Below are 20,610 nucleotides of genomic sequence, written 5' to 3'. Positions count from 1 at the left end.
CGTCGCTGAGATTTCGGGGGCGGGGAGGAGGCCAGCTCCATCCCCTACACAATTCAGGGTCTCGAACTGACAATGATCCTACCACAGGTTCACCTACGGTAACCTTGTTACGACTTCTCCTTCCTCTAAATGATAAGGTTCAGTGAACTTCTCATGATGTCGCCGACAGGAACCACCGTCGTCGCCGCGATCCAAACACTTCACCGGATCATTCAATTGGTAGGAGCGATGGGCGGTGTGTACAAAGGGTAGGGACGTAGTCAACGCGAGCTGATGACTTGTGCTTACTAAGAATTCCTCGTTGAAGATCAATAATTGCAATGGTCTATCCCCATCATGATGCAATTTGGCAAGATTTCCCAAACCTTTCGGGCCAGGGAGAGAAACTCGTTGGTTGCATCAGTGTAGCGTGCGTGCGGCCCAGAACATCTAAGGGCATCACAGACCTATTATTGCCTCAAACTTCCATGGCCTAGGAGGCCATAGTCCCTCTAAGAAGCTGGCCGCGAAGGGGAACCTCCTCGTAGCTAGTTAGCAGGCTGAGGTCTCGTTCGTTAACGGAATTAACCAGACAAATTGCTCCACCAACTAAGAATGGCCATGCACCACCACCCATAGAATCAAGAAAGAGCTCTAATTCTGTCAATCCTTACTATGTCTGGACCTAGTAAGTTTCCCCGTGTTGAGTCAAATTAAGCCACAGGCTCCACTCTTGGTGGTGCCCTTCCGTCAATTCCTTTAAGTTTCAGCCTTGCGACCATACTCCCCCCGAAACCCAAACACTTTGATTTCTCAGAAGGTGCTGGCGGAGTCCTTAGAGCAACATCCGCCGATCCCTGGTCGGCATCATTTATGGTTGAGACTAGGATGGTATCTGATCATCTTCGAGCCCCCAACTTTCATTCTTGATTAATGAAAACATCCTTGGAAAATGCTTTCGCAGTGGTTCGTCTTCCATAAATCCAAGAATTTCACCTCTGACAATGAAATATGAATGCCCCCGACAGTCCCTATTAATCATTACTCCGGTCCCGAAGGCCAACGGAACAAGACCAGACTCCTATCGCGTTATTCCATGCTAATGTATTCAGAGCGTAGGCTTGCTTTGAGCACTCTAATTTTTTCAAAGTAACGGCACCAGAACCACGACCTAGCCAATTAAGGCCAAGAACACGCCACCGGCAGAAGGGACATGAGGGCCAGTGCAAACCCAGAAGGCGGACCGACCGTGATGACCCAAGGTCCAACTATGAGCTTTTTAACTGCAACAACTTAAATATACACTATTGGAGCTGGAATTACCGCGGCTGCTGGCACCAGACTTGCCCTCCAATGGATCCTCATTAAGGGATTTAGATTGTACTCATTCCAATTACCAGACTCGATGAGCCCAGTATTGTTATTTATTGTCACTACCTCCCCGTGTCAGGATTGGGTAATTTGCGTGCTTGCTACCTTCGTTTGATGTGGTAGCCGTTTCTCAGGCTCCCTCTCTGGAATCGAACCCTAATTCTCCGTCACCTGTCACCACCATGGTAGGCCTCTATCCTACCATCAAAAGTTGATAGGGCAGAAATTTAAATGAAGCATCGCAAGCACAAAGGATGTGCGATCCGTCGAGTTATCATGAATCACTGGAATAACGGGCGAGCCCGCGCCGGCCTTTTATCTAATAAATGCATCCCTTCCGAGAGTCAGGATTTGGTGCATGTATTAGCTCTAGAATTACTACGGTTATCTGAGTTGCAAAGTACCATCAAAGAAACTATAACTAATTTAATGAGCCATCTGCAGTTTCACAGTCTGAAATAGTTCATACTTAGACATGCATGGCTTAATCTTTGAGACAAGCATATGACTACTGGCAGGATCGACCAGGTAGCTTCTAACAACAAGGGGACCCCCAAGACCTGCTACAGCCAAGGGATGCCCACCGCGATGGGAAATCGAAATTTGCATTCACTCCGTCATGCATCCAAACATAATCCACCGACCAAGCAACAAGAATGACGTTCACAGCACATGTAGGACTCGCAACGCTCAAAGATGTCGCACAAGAGGAAAGTGTCCCATCGTCGACCGGAGAGGGCCGAACAGGGAGCCTCAGTTCATAGGCACCTGGGAAGAACATCCCGTACGGAACCCTTTACCCTCGAACTCACTGTCGCCACTACTCGGAAAGAAGCCTTGAGTCTATATGAGATGCATCGCGCACGTAGCCACCTTAATTGTAAGGCCACTCAGAGACATCCATTTCCCAGGCATATGCCTCCTACATGCTTGTTAAGGTGCACCCGCACAGATAAAATCCTTCTCGATCGCAACAAACATTTTCCCATGACGAAGAGCTGGTTGCCAAAGTGCCAACAGAGACCACCGTGCTGAAGGGTGAAGGGCCAACTTAGAATCGAACACCAAATGTGCTTACCGAATGGGATAATACTCACCGCCACAGATTAATGACCATCATTACCATCTCGGAATAGATACAAGCACATCGAGCTTCATCCGATCAGCTGGATGAATTTCACCTTGAAGGGGCCCAGTCCAAAAGTTTCGGAGGTCATCTCCTGGAACTCTCAAGAACAAGGCCCATCTTACATGCAAACTCTGCTACTGCGCAAACATAGGTTGCAATTAAAGAGAAATTGCAAGGCCGTCACAATGGCCCGAGGCCAATGCTCCGACTAAGTCAATTTTCTCTTGCAATCACCATGCTACCGTTCACAGAGAAATCTCCCCATTCACTTGTGACATGACGCACAATCCAAGGGCTAGACGCGAGCTCACCCTTGAAAGGCCACTTTCCAAGGCATCCCCCGATGACACATTGGAATGACAACCGCTGTCAAACCATTTCCCAATGTTGTGCCGATCGAGTTGGCACAGAGCCGCTAGACGAGGGCTCCCATTTTAGATCGAGTTTTAAAATCACCAAGAAGAGGCAGTGAGGGCTGGCAACCGCTACCAAACCTTTTTCTGAAATTGCGCCAGCTGAGTGACTAGAAAACATGCTTTACGCGATAGGCACGCAAAAAATTTTGCTACAGCGCCAAGCACCCACCTCATGGCTAGAGACAAGGGCTCGCCATTAGATCAACTTCAAAATCGCTGAACAGACGTGCTGTAGAATGGCAACCGCTGCCAAGTCTCTTCCGTAGTTGCGTCAGTCGAGTGATCAAAGAAGGTGATCTAAGAGAGGGTCCAAGCATAGGCATTCATTGGGGGATTCGTGCCGATGGCATAAATTTATGCAATACCCGAGCAACACCGGACGGAGGTGGTGCTAGACGAGGGCTCCCGTTTTAGATCGAGTTTTAAAATCACTGAGTAGACGCGGTGAGGGCTGGAAACTGCTGCCAAACCTTTTTTCGAAATTGCGCCATCTGAGTGACAAGAAAACATGATCTAAAGGAGAGTCCAGGAATAGCACCCTCAAGGGTGGGCTTCATGCCCCTCTAATTGATTCAACGTCGGCGTCCACCATTTCAAAATTTGACATATCCATCCGCCCTGACAGTGGCATTGAATCAATGAGGGGGGCACGAGAGAGGCTCGCAGAAACCACCTCTCCCGTTGTAGCCACGATAGGCACGCAAAAAATTTTGCTAGAGCGCCAAGCACCCACCTCATGGCTAGAGACAAGGGCTCGCCATTAGATCAACTTCAAAATCGCTGAACAGACGTGCTGTAGAATGGCAACCGCTGCCAAGTCTCTTTCGTAGTTGCGTCGGTCGAGTGATCGAACAAGGTGATCTAAGAGAGGGTCCGAGCGTAGGCATTCGTTGGGGGATTCACGCCGATGGAATAAATTTATGCAATACCTAAGCAACACCAGATGGAGGTGCTAGACGAGGGCTCCTATTTTAGATTGAGTTTTAAAATCACCAAGTAGACGCGGTGAGGGCTGGCAACCGCCGCCAAACCTTTTTCCGAAATTGCGCCAGCTGAGTGACAAGAAAACATGATCTAAAGGAGAGTCCTGGAATAGCACCCTCGAGGGTGGGCTTCATGCCCCTCTAATTGATTCAACGTTGGCGTCCACCGTTTCAAAATCTGACATATCCATCCGCCCTGACAGCGGCGTTGAATCAATGAGCTGGGCACGGGAGAGGCTCGTGGCAACCACCTCTCCCATTGTAGCCACGATAGGAACGCAAAAAATTTTGCTAGAGCGCCAAGCACCCACCTCATGGCCAGAGACAAGGGCTCGCCATTAGATCAAACTTCAAAATCGCTGAACAGATGCGGTGTAGAACGGCAACCGCTACCAAGTCTCTTTCGTGGTTGCGTCGGTCGAGTGATCGAAGAAGGTGATCTAAGAGAGGGTCCAAGCGTAGGCATTCATTGGGGGGATTCATGCCGATGGCATAAATTTATGCAATACTCGAGCAACACCGGACGAAGGTGCTAGACGAGGGCTCCTGTTTTAGATCGAGTTTTAAAATCACCAAGTAGACGTGGTGAGGGCTGGCAACCGCTGCCAAACCTTTTTTCGAAATTGTGACAGCTGAGTGACAAGAAAACATGATCTAAAGGAGAGTCTAGGAATAGCACCCTCGAGGGTGGGCTTCATGCCCCTCTAATTGATTCAACGTCGACGTCCACCGTTTCAAAATTTGACATATCCATCCGCCCTGACAGTGGCGTTGAATCAATGAGGGGGGCACGGGAGAGGCTCGCGGCAACCACCTCTCCCCTTGTAGCCACGATAGGCACGCAAAAAATTTTTCTAGAGCGCCAAGCACCCACCTAATGGCTAGAGACAAGGGATCACCATTAGATCAACTTCGAAATCGCCGAACAGACACGCTGTAGAATGGCAATCGCTGCCAAGTCTCTTCCATAGTTGCGTCGGTCGAGTGATCAAAGAAGGTGATCTAAGAGAGGGTCCAAGCGTAGGCATTCATTGGGGGATTCGCGCCGATGGCATAAATTTATGCAATACCCGAGCAACACCGGACGGAGGTGCTAGACGAGGGCTCCCATTTTAGATCGAGTTTTAAAATCATCGAGTAGACGCGGTGAGGGCTGGCAACCGCTGCCAAACCTTTTTTCGAAATTGCACTAGCTGAGTGACAAGAAAACATGATCTAAAGGAGAGTCCAGGAATAGCACCCTTGAGGGTGGGCTTCATGCCCCTCTAATTGATTCAACGTCGGCGTCCACCGTTTCAAAATCTGACACATCCATCCGCCCTGACAGTGGCGTTGAATCAATGAGGGGGGCACGGGAGAGGCTCGCGGCAACCACCTCTCCCATTGTAGCCGCGATAGGCACGCAAAAAATTTTGCTAGAGCACCAAGTACCCACCTCATGGCTAGAGACAAGGGCTCGCCATTATATCAACTTCGAAATCGATGAACAGACGCGCTGTAGAATGGCAACCACTGCCAAGTCTCTTCCGTAGTTGCATCGGTCGAGTGATCGAAGAAGGTGATCTAAGAGAGGGTCCGAGCATAGGCATTCGTTGGGGGATTCGCGTCGATGGCATAAATTTATGCAATACCCGAGCAACACCAGACGGAGGTGCTAGACGAGGGCTCCCATTTTAGATCGAGCTTTAAAATCACCGAGTAGACGCGGTGAGGGCTGGCAACCGCTGCCAAACCTTTTTCCGAAATTGTGCTAGCTGAGTGACAAGAAAACATGATCTAAAGGAGAGTCCAGGAATAGCACCCTCGAGGGTGGGCTTCATGCCCCTCTAATTGATTCAATGTGAGCGTCCACCTTTTCAAAATCTGACATGTCCATCCGCCCTGACAGCGGCGTTGAATCAATGAGGGGGGCACGGGAGAGGCTCGCGGAAACCACCTCTCCTATTGTAGCCACGATAGGCACGCAAAAAATTTTGCTAGAGCACCAAGCACCCACCTGATGGCTAGAGACAAGGGCTCGCCATTAGATCAACTTCGAAATCGCTGAACAGATGCACTGTAGAATGGCAACCGCTGCCAAGTCTCTTCCGTAGTTGCGTCGGTCGAGTGATCGAAGAAGGTGATCTAAGAGAGGGTCCAAGCGTAGGCATTTGTTGGGGGATTTGCGCCAATGGCATAATTTTATGCAATACCCGAGCAACACCGGATGGAGGTGCTAGACGAGGGCTCCCGTTTTAGATCGAGTTTTAAAATTACCAAGTAGACGCTGTGAGGGATGGCAACCGCTGCCAAACCTTTTTCCAAAATTGTGCCAGCTGAGTGAGAAGAAAACATGATCTAAAGGAGAGTCGAGGAATAGCACATCTGGGGTGGGCTTCATGCCCCTCTAATTGATTCAACGTCGGCGTCCACCGTTTCAAAATCTGACATATCCATCTGCCTTGACACCGGCGTTGAATCAATGAGGGGGGCACGGGAGAGGCTCGCGGCAACCACCTCTCCTATATAAGCTATTAGTGCGAGGCTCGCTCTGCATTAGAAATTAGCGAACACAACGACATCTGCCTTAAAAATCCAAATCCTTCAAAATTCCTACCAAACAGCCATTCACGACCCAATTTTTTATGAGGTCAGCAGAAGAGCAAAAGATTGTCATCGGTTAGGAGATGTGAGTTCATGGAGCCAAGGGAATGAAATGGTCATCGAGCTCATCCGATCAACTGGATGAATTTCACCTTGAAGGGGCCCAATCCAAAAGTTCCGGAGGTCATCTCCTGGAACTCTCAAGAACAAGGCCCATCTTACATGCAAACTCTTCTACTGCGCAAACATAGGTTGCAATTAAAGAGAAATTGCGAGGCCGTCACAATGGCCCGAGGCCAATGGCTCCGACTAAGTCAATTTTCTCTTGCAATCACCATGCTGCCATTCACAGAGAGATCTCCCCATTCACTTATGACGCGACACACAATCCAAGGTCTAGATGCGAGCTCGCCCTTGAAAGAACGACCACTTTCCAAGACGTCCCCCGATGACACATTAGAATGTCAACCACTGTCGAACCACTCCCAATGTTGTGCCGATCAAGTTGGCACAGAGGCAACCTTAGGGAGCTCCCGCGTAGCAATTGGGATGTGCTTTCATGCCCATCTCTCACAAAAACCAATGTTAGCTGTGGACAAATTTGGAATCCAAGGGCTCGCATCCATCGATATCGTTGGCACTGGGTCTATATATTCAAAGGCCACAAAGAGGTTCCGATAAGAGAAGCTCCCCTGCTCGCTCGCACAAACATCCCAAATTCTAGACACAAGCTCTCGCCCTTAGCATCACTCTCTAGATCACCGTAATGACACATTGGAATGACAACCGTTGTCGAACAACTCCAAAAATTGTGGCAATGGAGTGAGAAAGAAGAGCAACTTTGGGGACCCGCGCATAGCAAACGGGCTGTGCTGCTGCTTCATTCCGCTCTTATATAGATCTGAAATCATTGATTTCATTTAGAATCTAAGGCTGCATTCATCCTTGCTCAAACAAGCAATGGCTCTTCTAATCGAATGGCCACGGGGAGCTTCCGATAACAAAGGCTCCCTTGTCACTCGTGATGCGCAGGCCAACTGCTAGATGACGGGTCGCCCTTCAGATCGCTGCCCAGGCAACCACCACAACGGCACCATTGGAATGACAACCGCTGCCGAATCATTCTGAAAATTTTGTGCCAAAGAAGTTGTTGCATAGAGAACGACTCTGGGGAGAGAGCCCTCGTATAGCAAAATCGGGATGCTTCACGGCCCTCCCAATAGAAACGATGCTGGTGCCAATATTCCAAAAATCTGAATAACGTGTCTTTCGCAAACACCAGCACTGATTTCTATTGGGGAGGGTCGCTGAGAACTTTTGTTGTCAAAGCTCCCATTGTAAGCCGTGATAGGCACACAAAAAATTGCTAGAGCCCCAAGCACCCACCTCATGGCTAGACAAGGGCTCGCCATTAGTAGATCAACTTCGAAATTGCTGAACAGACGCGCTGTGGAATGGCAACCGCTGCCAAGCCTCTTCTGTAATTTTGTCGGTCGAGTGATCAAAGAAGGTGATCTAAGAGACAGTCCAAGGCTAGGGATTCGTTGGGGGATTCGCGCCGATAGCAAAAAATTATGCAATACCCGAGCAACACCGGACGGAGGTGCTAGACGAGGGCTCCCATTTTAGATCAAGTTTTAAAATCACCAAGTAGACGCGGTGAGGGCTGGCAACTGCTGCCAAATCTTTTTCTGAAATTGCGCCAGCTGAGTGACAAGAAAAAAATGATCTAAAGGAGAGTCAAGGAATAGCACCCTCGAGGGTGGGCTTCATGCCCCTCTAATTGATTCAACATCGGCATCCACCGTTTCAAAATCTGACATATCCATCTGCCCTGACAGCGGCATTGAATCAATGAGGGGGGCATGGGAGAGGCTCATGGCAACCACCTCTCCCCTTATAGCCGTGATAGGCACGCATAAAATTTTGCTAGAGCGCCAAGCACCCACCTCATGGCTACAGACAAGGGCTCGCCATTAGATCAACTTTGAAATCGTTGAACAGACGCGCTGTAGAATGGCAACCGATGCCAAGTCTCTTCCGTAGTTGCGTCGGTCGAGTGATCGAAGAAGGTGATCTAAGAGAGGGTCCAAGCGTAGGCATTCGTTGGGAGATTCGCGCCGATGGCATAAATTTATGCAATACCCGAGCAACACCGGACAGAGGTGCTAGACGAGGGCTCCCATTTTAGATCGAGTTTTAACATCACCAAGTAGACGCGGTGAGGGCTGGCAACCGCTGCCAAACCTTTTTCCAAAATTGCGCCAGCTGAGTGACAAGAAAACATGATCTAAAGGAGAGTCTAGGAATAGCACCCTCGAGGGTGGGGCTTCATGCCCCTCTAATTGATTCAACGTCGGCATCCACCGTTTCTAAATCTGACATATCCATCCACCCCGACAGCGGCGTTGAATCAATGAGGGGGGCACGAGAGAGGCTCGCGGAAACCACCTCTCCCCTTGTAGCCGCGATAGGCATGCAAAAAAATTTTGCTAGAGCGCCAAGCACCCACCTCATGGCCAGAGACAAGGGCTCGCCATTAGATCAAACTTCAAAATCGCTGAACAGATGCGGTGTAGAACGGCAACCGCTACCAAGTCTCTTTCGTGGTTGCGTCGGTCGAGTGATCGAAGAAGGTGATCTAAGAGAGGGTCCAAGCGTAGGCATTCATTGGGGGATTCACGCCGATGGCATAAATTTCTGCAATACTTGAGCAACACCGGACAGAGGTGCTAGACGAGGGCTCCCATTTTAGATCGAGTTTTAAAATCACCAAGTAGACATTGTGAGGGCTGGCAACCAATGCCAAACCTTTTTTCGAAATTGCGCCAGCTGAGTTGACAAGAAAACATGATCTAAAGGAGAGTCCAGGAATAGCACCCTCGAGGGTGGGCTTCATGCCCCTCTAATTGATTCAACGTCGGCGTCCACCATTTCAAAATCTGACATATCCATCCGCCCTGACGGCGGTATTAAATCAATGAGGGGGGCACGGGAGAGGCTCATGGCAACCACCTCTCCCGTTGTAGCCGCGACAGGCATGCAAAAAATTTTGCTAGAGCGCCAAGCACCCACCTCATGGCTAGAGACAAGGGCTCGCCATTAGATCAACTTCGAAATCACTGAACAGACACACTGTAGAATGGCAACCGCTACCAAGTCTCTTCCATAGTTGCGTCAGTCAAGTGATCGAAGAAGGTGATCTAAGAGAGGGTCCAAGCGTGTAGGCATTCGTTGGGGGATTCGCGCCGATGGCATAAATTTATGCAATACTCGAGCAACATGGGACGGAGGTGCTAGACGAGGGCTCCTGTTTTAGATCGAGTTTTAAAATCACCAAGTAGACACGGTGAGGGCTAGCAACCGCTGCCAAAGCTTTTTCCGAAATTGCGCCAGCTGAGTGACAAGAAAACATGATCTAAAGGAGAGTCCAGGAATAGCACCCTCGAGGGTGGGCTTCATGCCCCTCTAATTGATTCAACGTCGGCGTCCACTGTTTCAAAATCCGACATATCCATCCGCCCTGACAGCGGCATTGAATCAATGAGGGGGTCACGGGAGAGGCTCGCGACAACCACCTCTCCCCTTGTAGCCACGATAGGCACGCAAAAAAATTTTGCTAGAGCGCCAAGCACCCACCTCATGGCTAGAGATAAGGGCTTGCCATTAGATCAACTTCGAAATCACTGAATAGATGCTCTGTAGAATGGCAACCGCTGCCAAGTCTCTTCCACAGTTGCGTCGGTCGAGTGATCGAAGAAGGTGATGTAAGAGAGGGTCCAAGCATAGGCATTCATTGGGGGATTCGTGCCAATGGCATAAATTTCTGCAATACCCGAGCAACACCGGACGGAGGTGCTAGACGAGGGCTCCCATTTTAGATCGAGTTTTAAAATCACCGAGTAGACGCGGTGAGGGCTGGAAACCTCTACCAAACCTTTTTCCGAAATTGCGCTAGCTGAGTTGACAAGAAAACATGATTTAAAGGAGAGTCCAGGAATAGCACCCTCGAGGGTGGGCTTCATGCCCCTCTAATTGATTCAACGTCGGCATCCACCGTTTCAAAATCTGACATATCCATCCGCCTTGACAGCGGTGTTGAATCAATGAGGGGGGCACGGGAGAGGCTCGCGGCAACCACCTCTCCCGTTGTAGCCGTGATAGGCACGCAAAAAATTTTGCTAGAGTGCCAAGCACCCACCTCATGGCTAGAGACAAGGGCTCGCCATTAGATCAACTTTGAAATTGCTGAACAGACGCGCTGTAGAATGGCAATCGCTGCCAAGTCTCTTCCGTAGTTGCGTTGGTCGAGTGATCGAACAAGGTGATCTAAGAGAGGGTCCAAGCGTGTAGGTATTCGTTGGGGGATTCAGGCCGATGGCATAAATTTATGCAATACCCGAGCAACACCGGACGGAGGTGCTAGACAAGGGCTCCCATTTTAGATCAAGTTTTAAAATCACCAAGTAGACGCGGTGAGGGCTGGCAACTGCTGCCAAACCTTTTTCTGAAATTGTGCCAGCTGAGTGACAAGAAAACATGATCTAAAGGAGAGTCCAGGAATAGCACCCTCGAGGGTGGGCTTCATGCCCCTCTAATTGATTCAACGTCGGCGTCCACCGTTTCAAAATCCGACATATCCATCTGCCCTGACAGCGGCGTTGAATCAATGAGGGGAGCACGAGAGAGGCTCGCGGCAACCACCTCTCCCATTGTAGATGCGATAGGCACGCAAAAAGTTTTTCTAGAGTGCCAAGCACCCACCTCATGGCTAGAGACAAGGGCTCGCCATTAGATCAACTTCAAAATCGCTGAACAGACGTGCTATAGAATGGCAACCGCTACCAAGTCTCTTCCGTAGTTGCGTCGGTCGAGTGATCGAAGAAGGTGATCTAAGAGAGGGTCCAAGCGTAGGCATTCATTGGGGGGTTCGCGCCGATGGCATAAATTTATGCAATACCCGAGAAACACCGGACGGAGGTGCTAGACAAGGGCTCCCGTCTTAGATCGAGTTTTAAAATCACCAAGTAGACGCGGTGAGGGCCGGCAACCGTTGCCAAACCTTTTTCCGAAATTTCACCAGCTGAGTGACAAGAAAACGTGATATAAAGGAGAGTCCAGGAATAGCACCCTCGAGGGTGGGCTTCATGCCCCTCTAATTGATTCAATGTCGGCGTCCACCATTTCAAAATCTGAAATATCCATCCGCCCTGACAGTAGCGTTGAATCAATGAGGGGGGCACGAGAGAGGCTCGCGGCAACCACCTCTCCCATTGTAGCCGCGATAGGCACACAAAAAATTTTGCTAGAGCACCAAGCACCCACCTCATGGCTAGAGACAAGGGCTCGCCATTAGATCAACTTCGAAATCGCTGAACAGACGCGCTGTTAAATGGAAACCGCTGCCAAGTTGCATCGGTCGAGTGATCGAAGAAGGTGATCTAAGAGAGGGTCCAAGCGTAGGCATTTGTTGGGGAATTCACGCCATTGGCATAATTTTATGCAATACCCGAGCAACACCGCTCGGAGGTGCTAGGTGAGGGCTCCCGTTTTAGATTGAGTTTTAAAATCACCAAGTAGACGCGGTGAGGGATGGCAACCGCTGCCAAACCTTTTTTTGAAATCGCGCTAGCTGAGTGAGAAGAAAACATGATCTAAAGGAGAGTCAAGGAATAGCACATCCAGGGTGGGCTTCATGCCCCTCTAATTGATTCAACGTTGGCGTCCACCATTTATAAATCTGACATATCCATCCGCCTTGACACCGGCGTTGAATCAATGAGAGGGGCACGGGAGAGGCTCGCGGCAACCACCTCTCCTATATAAGCTATCAGTGCGAGGCTTGCTCTGCATTAGAAATTAGCGAACACACCGACATCCGCCTTAAAAATCCAAATCCTTTAAAATTCCTACCAAATAGCCATTCACGACCCAATTTTTTATGAGGTCGACAGAGGAGCAAAATATTGTCATCGGTTAGGAGATGTGAGTTCATGGAGCCAAGGGACTGAAATGGTCATCGAGCTCATCCGATCAACAGGATGAATTTCACCTTGAAGGGGCCCAATCCAAAAGTTCCGGAGGTCATCTCCTGGAACTCTCGAGAACAAGGCCCATCTTACATGCAAACTCTGCTACTGCGCAAACATAGGTTGCAATTAAAGAGAAATTGCGAGGCCGTCACAATGGCCTGAGGCCAATGGCTCCGACTAAGTCAATTTTCTCTTGCAATCACCATGCCGCCATTCACAGAGAGATCTCCCCATTCACTTGTGACGCGACGCACAATCCAAGTGCTAGACGCGAGCTCGCCCTTGAAAGAAAGACCACTTTCCAAGACATCCCCCATTCACTTGTGACACGACGCACAACCCAAGTGCTAGATGCAAGCTCGCCCTTGAAAGAAAGACCACTTTCCAAGACATCCCCCGATGACACATTGGAACGACAACCGCTGTCGAACCATTCCCAATGTTGTGCCGATCGAGTTGGCATAGAGGCAACCTTAGGGAGCTCCCGCGTAGCAATCGGGATGTGCTTTCATAACCATCTCTCACAAAAACCAATCTTAGCTGTGAACAAATTTTGCCGCAATGACACCATTGGAACGACGACCGCTGTCGAACAACTCCCGCATTTGTGCCCTGATGGAGTGAGAAAGAATAGCAACTTTGGGGAGCCGCGCATCGCAAACGGGCTGCTGCTTCATTCTGCTCTTATATATTTAATTTGGAATCCGAGGCTGCATTCATCCTTGCTCACACAAGCAACGACTCTTCTCATCGAATGGCCACGGGGAGCTTCCGATCACAAAGGCTCCCTTGTCACTCATGACGCGCAGCCCAACTGCTTTCCGAAATTGCGCCAGCTGAGTGACAAGAAAACATGATCTAAAGGAGAGTCGAGGAATAGCACCTCGAGGGTGGGCTTCATGCCCCTCCAATTGATTCAACGTCGGCGTCCACCATTTCAAAATCTGACATTTCCATCCGCCTTGACACCGCCATTGAATCAATGAGAGGGGCACGGGAGAGGTTCGCGGCAACAACCTCTCCTATATAAGCTATTAGTGTGAGGCTCGCTCTGCATTAGAAATTAGCGAACACGCCGACATCTACCATAAAAATCCAAATCGTTGAAAATTTTGACCAAACAGCCATCCATGACCCAATTTATTATGAGGTCGTCTAAGGAGCAAAAGATTGTCATCGGTAAGGAGATGTGAATTCATGGAGCCAAGGGACTGAAATGGTCATCGAGCTCATCCGATCAACTGGATGAATTTCACCTTGAAGGGGCCCAATCCAAAAGTTCCGGAGGTCATCTCCTGGAACTCTCAAGAACAAGGACCGTCTTACTTGCAAACTCTGCTACTGCACAAACATAGGTTGCAATTAAAGAGAAATTGCCAAGCCATCATAGTGGCCCGAGGCCAATGCTCCGACTAAGTCAATTTTCTCTTGCAATCACCATGCCGCCGTTCACAGAGAGATCTCCCCATTCACTTGTGACGCGACGCACAATCCAAGTGATAGACACGAGCTCACCCTTGAAAGGCCGGGCCACTTTTCGAGACATCCCCCGATGACACATTGGAACGACAACCGCTGTCGAACCATTCCCAATGTTGTGTCGATCGAGTTGGCACAGAGGCGACCTTAGGGAGCTCCCGCGTAGCAATCGGGATGTGCTTTCGTACCCATCTCTCACAAAAACCAATCTTAGCTGTGAACAAATTTAGAATCCAAGGCTCATATCCATCGATATCGTCGGCACTGGGTCTATATATTCAAAGGCCACGGAGAGGTTCCGATAAGAGAAGCTCCCCCGCTCGCTCGCACAAACATCCCAAATGCTAGACACAAGCTCCCGCCCTTAGCATTGCCGCAATGACACATTGGAACGACAACCACTGTCGAACAACTCCCGAATTTTTGCCGATGGAGTGAGAAAGACGAGCAACTTTGGGGAGCTGCGCATGGCAAATGGGCTGTTGCTTCATTCCGCTCTTATATATAGATCCGATGTCGTTGATTTCCTTTGGAATCCGAGGCTGCATTCATCCTTGCTCACACAAGCAATGGCTCTTCTCATCGAATGGTCACGGGGAGCTTCCGATTACAAAGGCTCCCTTGTCACCCGTGATGCGCAGCCCAACTGCTAGACGACGGCTCGCCCTTCAGATCGCTGCCCAGGCAACCACCACAACGGCACGATTGGAACGACAACCGCTGCCGAACCATTCCGAATTTTTTTTGCCAAAGAAGTTGTTGCAAAGAGAACGACTCTGGGGAGAGAGCCCTTGCATAGAAAAATCAGGATGGCTTCACGGCAGCTGGATGGGATTTGAATTCATGGAGCCAAGGGAGTGAAATGGTCATCGAGCTCATCCGATCAACTGGATGAATTTCACCTTGAAGGGGCCCAATCCAAAAGTTCTAGAGGTCATCTCCTGGAACTGTCAAGAACAAAGGCCAATCTTACATGCAAACTCTGCTACTGCGCAAACATAGGTTGCAATTATAGGGAAATTGCAAGGCCGTCACAATGGCCCGAGGCCAATGCTCCGACTACTAAGTCAATTTTCTCTTGCAATCACCATGCCGCCGTTCACAGACAGATCTCCCCATTCACTTGTGATGACGCACAATCCAAGTGCTAGATGCGATCTCGCCCTTGAAAGGCCGCGTTCCAAGACATCCCGATGACACATTGGAATGACAACCACTGTCAAACCATTCCCAATGTTGTGCCGATCGAGTTGGCACAGAGGCGATCTTAGGGAGCTCCCGCGAATCGATCGGGAAGTGCTTTCGTACCCATCTCTCACAAAAACCAATGTTAGCTAAACAATTTTAGAATCCAAGGCTCGTATCCATCGATATCGTCGGCATTGCGTCTATATTCAAAGGCCACGGAGAGGTTTCGATAAGAGAAGCTCCCCTGCTCGCTTGCACAAACATCCCCAAATGGTAGATGCAAGCTCTCGCCCTTAGCATCGCTCTCCAGATCACCGCAATGACACATTGGAATGACAACCGCTGTCAAACAACTCTCGAATTTGTGCCGATGGAGTGAGAAAGAAGAGCTCGATCGGGTCGACGAAAATGGCTAAGCCAGATCGGGTCAGCCAGCATGGCTCGGCCACCATTTTTTGCCGAGAGCTTTCGATATTAAAGCTCCCATGTAGCCGCGACAAGTACACCATGACAAATTGCTAGAACGCCGAGCACCCATAGTAAATTTCCATTATACCAAGCAACGCTGGAGTGCTAGACAAGGGCTCACGTTTAGATCAAGTTTTAAAATCACCAAAAACACACATCATGGATCGGCAACCGCTGCCTCACCTTTTCCAAAATTGAGTCGTCGGAAAACATGATCTAAAGGAGAGCCGAGGAAAAGCACTGAGATCGCTTCATGCCCCTTTCATTGATTCAACATCAGCATACACCATTTGAAAACCCAACAATTCGATCCGCCTAGACACCAATGTTGAATCAATGAAAGGGGCATGGGAGAGGCTCGCGGCAACAACCTCTCCAGATCGGGTCAGCCAGCATGGTGACTTGGTGACTCGGTGAGAGTACTTGGAACCGTCAAGAACAATGCCCAATCATAAATGCAAACTCTGCTACTGCGCAAACATAGGTTGCAATTATAGAGAAATTGCAAGGCCGTCACAATGGCCCGAGGCCAATGCTCTGACTACTAAGTCAATTTTCTCTTGCAATCGCCATGCCGCCGTTCACAAAGAGATCTCCCCATTCACTTGTGATGAAGCACAATCCAAGTGCTAGATGCGAGCTCGCCCTTGAAAGGCCGCATTCCAAGACATCCTGATGACACATTGGAATGACAACCACTCTCGAACCATTCCTAATGTTGTGCCGATCGAGTTGGTACAGAGGTGACCAAACAGCCATCCACGACACCATTTTTGGAGCTCGGCCAGATCGGCTCAGCCAGAATGGGTCACCCAGATCGGCTCGGCCAGCATGGCTCGCCCAGATCGGCTCACCTAGATCGGCTCGGCCAGAACGGCTCGACCAGAACGGCTCGCCCAGATCGGCTCGGCCAGCATGGCTCGGCCAGAATGGCTCGCCCAGATCAGCTTGGCCAGAATGGCTCACCCAGATCGGCTCGCCCAGAATGGCTCGGCCAAAACGGCTCGCCCAGATCGGCTCGGCCAGCATGGCTCGGCCAGAACGGCTCGCCCAGATCAGCTCGGCCAGAATGGCTCGCCCAGATCGGCTCAGCTAGCATGGCTTGCCCAGAATGGCTCGACAGGATCAGGTCAGCCAGAATGGCTCGCCCAGATCAGCTCGGCCAGAACGGCTCGGCTAGATCGGGACGATGACTTGATGAACGGACTTAGAGATTCGACTTGGTGGGCCGACCTGGCGGGGTGACTTGATGAACGCACTTGAAGGGTCAACTTGGTGGGGTGACTCCATGAACGGACCTAAAGAGTTGACTTGGTGAGAGTACTTGGCGGGGTGACTCGATGAAAGGACTTAAAGAGTCGACTTGGTGAGAGTACTTGGTGGGGCAACTTGATGAACGCACTTGAAGAATCGACTTGGTTAGAGTACTTGGTGGGGTGACTTGATCAACAGACTCAAAGAGTCAACTTGGTGAGAGTACCTGGTGGCTCGACTTGATGAGAAGACTTAAAGAGTCAACTTGGTGAGAGTACTTGGCGGGGTGAACTGATAAACGAACATAAAGAGTCGACTTGGTGGGAGTACTTGGTGGGCCGACCTGGTGGGGTGACTTGATGGACGGACTTAAAGAGTCGACTTGGTTAGATTACTTGTTCTGGTGACTTGATGAATGGACTTCAAGAGTCGACTTGGTGGGGTGACTTGATGAAAGGACTTAAAGGGTCGACTTGGTGAGAATACTTGGCGGGGCGACTTGATGAACGGACTTAAAGGGTCGACTTGGCAGGGTGACTTGATGAACGGACCTAAAGAGTTGACTTGGTGAGAGTACTTGGCGAGGTGAACTGATGAACGGACTTAAAGAGTCGACTTGGTGGGAGTACTTGGTGGGCCGACTTGATGAACGGACTTATAGAGTCAACTTGGTGAGAGTAGTTGTTCTGGTGACTTGATGAACGGACTTAAAGAGTCGGCTTGGCAGGGTGACTTGATGAAAGGACTTAAACAGTCGACTTGGTCGGGTGACTTGATGAACAAACTTAGAGGGTCGACTTTGCGGGGTGACTTGATGAACGGACCTAAAGAGTTGACTTGGTGAGAGTACTCGGTGGGGTGACCTGATGAACAGACTTAGAGAGTCGACTTGGTGAGAGTCCTTGGTGGGCCGAACTGGTTGGGTGACTTCGTGAACTGAATTAAAGAGTCGACTTGGTGGGAGTACTTGGTGGGGTGACTTGATGAACGGACTTCAAGGGTCGACTTGGCGAGGTGACTTGATGAACGGTCCTAAAGAGTTGACTTGGTGAGAGTACTTGGTGTGGTGACTTGATGAAAAGACTTAAAGAGTCGAATTGGTGAGAGTACTTGGTGGGGTGACTTGATGAACGCACTTGAAGGGTCGACTTGGTGGGGTGACTTTATGAATGGACTTAAAGAGTTGACGTGGTGAGAGTGCTTGGTGGGGTGACTTGATGAAAATAGTTAAAGAGTCGACTTGGTGAGAGTAGTTGGTCGGGTGACTTGATGAATGCACTTGAAGAATCGACTTGGTTAGAGTACTTGGTGGGGTGACTTGATGAACGGACTTAAAGATTCGACTTGGTGGGCCGACCTGGCGGGGTGACTTGATGAACGGACTTAGAGAGTCGACTTAGTGAGAGTACTTGGTGGGCCGATCTGGCCGGGTGACTTGATGAACAAACTTAAAGAGTCGACTTGGTGAGAGTACTCGGTGGGCTGACCTGGTCACGTGACTTGATGAACGGACTTAAAGAGTTGACTTGGTGGGCCGACTTGGCTGGGTGACTTGATGAATGAACTTAAAGAGTCGACTTGGTGGGTCGAACTAGCGGGGTGACTTGGTGAGAGTACTTGGTGGGCTGACCTGGCAGGGTGACTTGATGAACGAACTTAGAGAGTCGACTTTGTGAGAGTACTTGGTGGGTCGAACTGGCGGGGTGACTTGATGAACGAACTTAAAGAGTCGACCTGGTGAGAGAACTTGGTGGGCCGAGCTGGCGGGGTGAATTGATGAACGAACCTAAAGAGTCGACTTTGTGAGAGTACTTGGTGGGCCGACCTGGCAGGGTGAGTTGATGACCGAACTTAAAGGGTCAACTTGGTGAGAGTACTTGGTGGGCTGACCTGGCGGGGCGACTTGATGAACGAACTTAAAGAGTCGACTTGGTGAGAGTACTCGGTGGGGTGCCCTGATGAACAAACCTAAAGAGTTGACCTGGTGAGAGTACTTGGTGGGCCGACCTGGCGGGGTGACTTGGTGAGCAAACTTCAAGAGTCGACTTGGTGAGAGTAGTTGGTGGGCTGACCTGGCGGGGTGACTTGTTGAACGAACTTAAAGAGTTGACCTGGTGGGCCGACTTGGCAGAGTGACTTCATGAATGAACTTAAAGAGTCCACTCAGTGGGCCGACCTGGCAGGGTGACTTGATGAACGAACTTAAAGAGTCGACTTGGTGAGAGTAATTTGTGGGCTCACCTGGCGGGGTGACTTGATGAATGAACTTAAAGAGTCGACTTGGTGGGGTGACTTGATGAACGCACTTGAAGGGTCAACTTGGTGGGGTGACTCTATGAACGGACCTAAAGAGTTGACTTGGTGGGGTGACTCGATGAAAGGAATTAAAGAGTCGACTTGGTGAGAGTACTTGGTGGCTCGACTTTATGAGCAGACTCAAAGAGTCCACTTGGTGAGAGTGGGCCTAACGGGGCGATGTGGTGAGTGGGCCTAACAGGGTGAGTTGGTGGGGTGACCTGGCGAGTGGTATTAGAGAGCCGACGTGGTGAGGCGACTCGGCGAGTTGGTTCGTTGAGATGACATGGTGAGCTGACTTGGCGAGTGGACCCGGCGAGCGAACTTAAAGAGTCGACTTGGCAACGTACTCGAGTCGACTTGGTGAGGTGACCCGGCGAGCGGGCTCAAAGAGTCAACATGGTGAGGCGACTCATTGAGTCAACATGGTGAGCTGACTTGGTGAGCGCACTTAAAGAGTCAACTTCATGAGGTGACTCAGCGAGTTAGCCCGCTAATGCGACTTGGGCGGGCCGACCTGGCGAACGAACTTAAAGAGGCAACTTGGGCGGGCTGACCTGGCGAGCGAACTTAAAGAGTAGACTTGGCAACGTACTTGAACAACCGACTTGGTGAGCTGACATGGTGAGTGGGCTTAGAGAAGCAACTCGGCGGGGTGACTTGATGAACGAACTTAAAGGGTCGACTTGGCGGGGTGACATGATGAACGGACCTAAAGAGTTGACTTGGTGAGAGTACTTGGCGGGGTGAACTGATGAACAGACTTAAAGAGTCGACTTGGTGGGAGTACTTGGTGGGCCGACTTGATGAACGGACTTAAAGAGTCAGCTTGGCGGGGTGACTTGATGAAAGGACTTAAACAGTCGACTTGGTCGGGTGACTCGATGAACGAACTTAGAGGGTCAACTTTGCGGGGTGACTTGATGAACGGACCTAAAGAGTTGACTTGGTGAGAGTACTTCGTGAACTGACTTCGTGAACTGACTTAAAGTGTCGACTTGGTGGGAGTACTTGGTGGGGTGACTTGATGAATGGACTTCAAGGGTCGACTTGGCAAGGTGACTTGATGAACGGTCCTAAAGAGTTGACTTGGTGAGAGTACTTGGTGTGGTGACTTGATGAAAAGACTTAAAGAGTCGAATTGGTGAGAGTACTTGGTGGGGTGACTTGATGAATGCACTTGAAGGGTCGACTTGGTGGGGTGACTTTATGAACGGACCTAAAGAGTTGACATGGTGAGAGTGCTTGGTGGGGTGACTTGATGAACATAGTTAAAGAGTCGACTTGGTGAGAGTAGTTGGTTGGGTGACTTGATGAACGCACTTGAAGAATCGACTTGGTTAGAGTACTTGGTGGGGTGACTTGATGAACGGACTTAAAGATTCGACTTGGTGGGCCGACCTGGTGGGGTGACTTGATGAATGAACTTAGAG

At 50.0% G+C, this 20,610-nt stretch overlaps 1 non-coding gene across 1 annotated transcript; it reads right to left on the bottom strand.

The window, feature by feature from the left end:
* Nucleotides 1–70: 70 nt before the first annotated feature.
* Nucleotides 71–1,881, bottom strand: LOC149548793 (18S ribosomal RNA). The gene has a single exon (XR_016354731.1). It is a non-coding gene; the product is annotated as an 18S ribosomal RNA (ribosomal RNA).
* Between the last annotated feature and the right edge of the window lie 18,729 nt (nucleotides 1,882–20,610).

This window comes from Cupressus sempervirens, chromosome 7 (genome assembly GCF_028749045.1).
Source record: "Cupressus sempervirens isolate cs-2001-9-10 chromosome 7, ASM2874904v1, whole genome shotgun sequence".
In the NCBI taxonomy this organism is placed as follows: Eukaryota; Viridiplantae; Streptophyta; class Pinopsida; order Cupressales; family Cupressaceae; genus Cupressus; species Cupressus sempervirens.
This window is presented reverse-complemented; position numbering and strand designations above follow the sequence as displayed.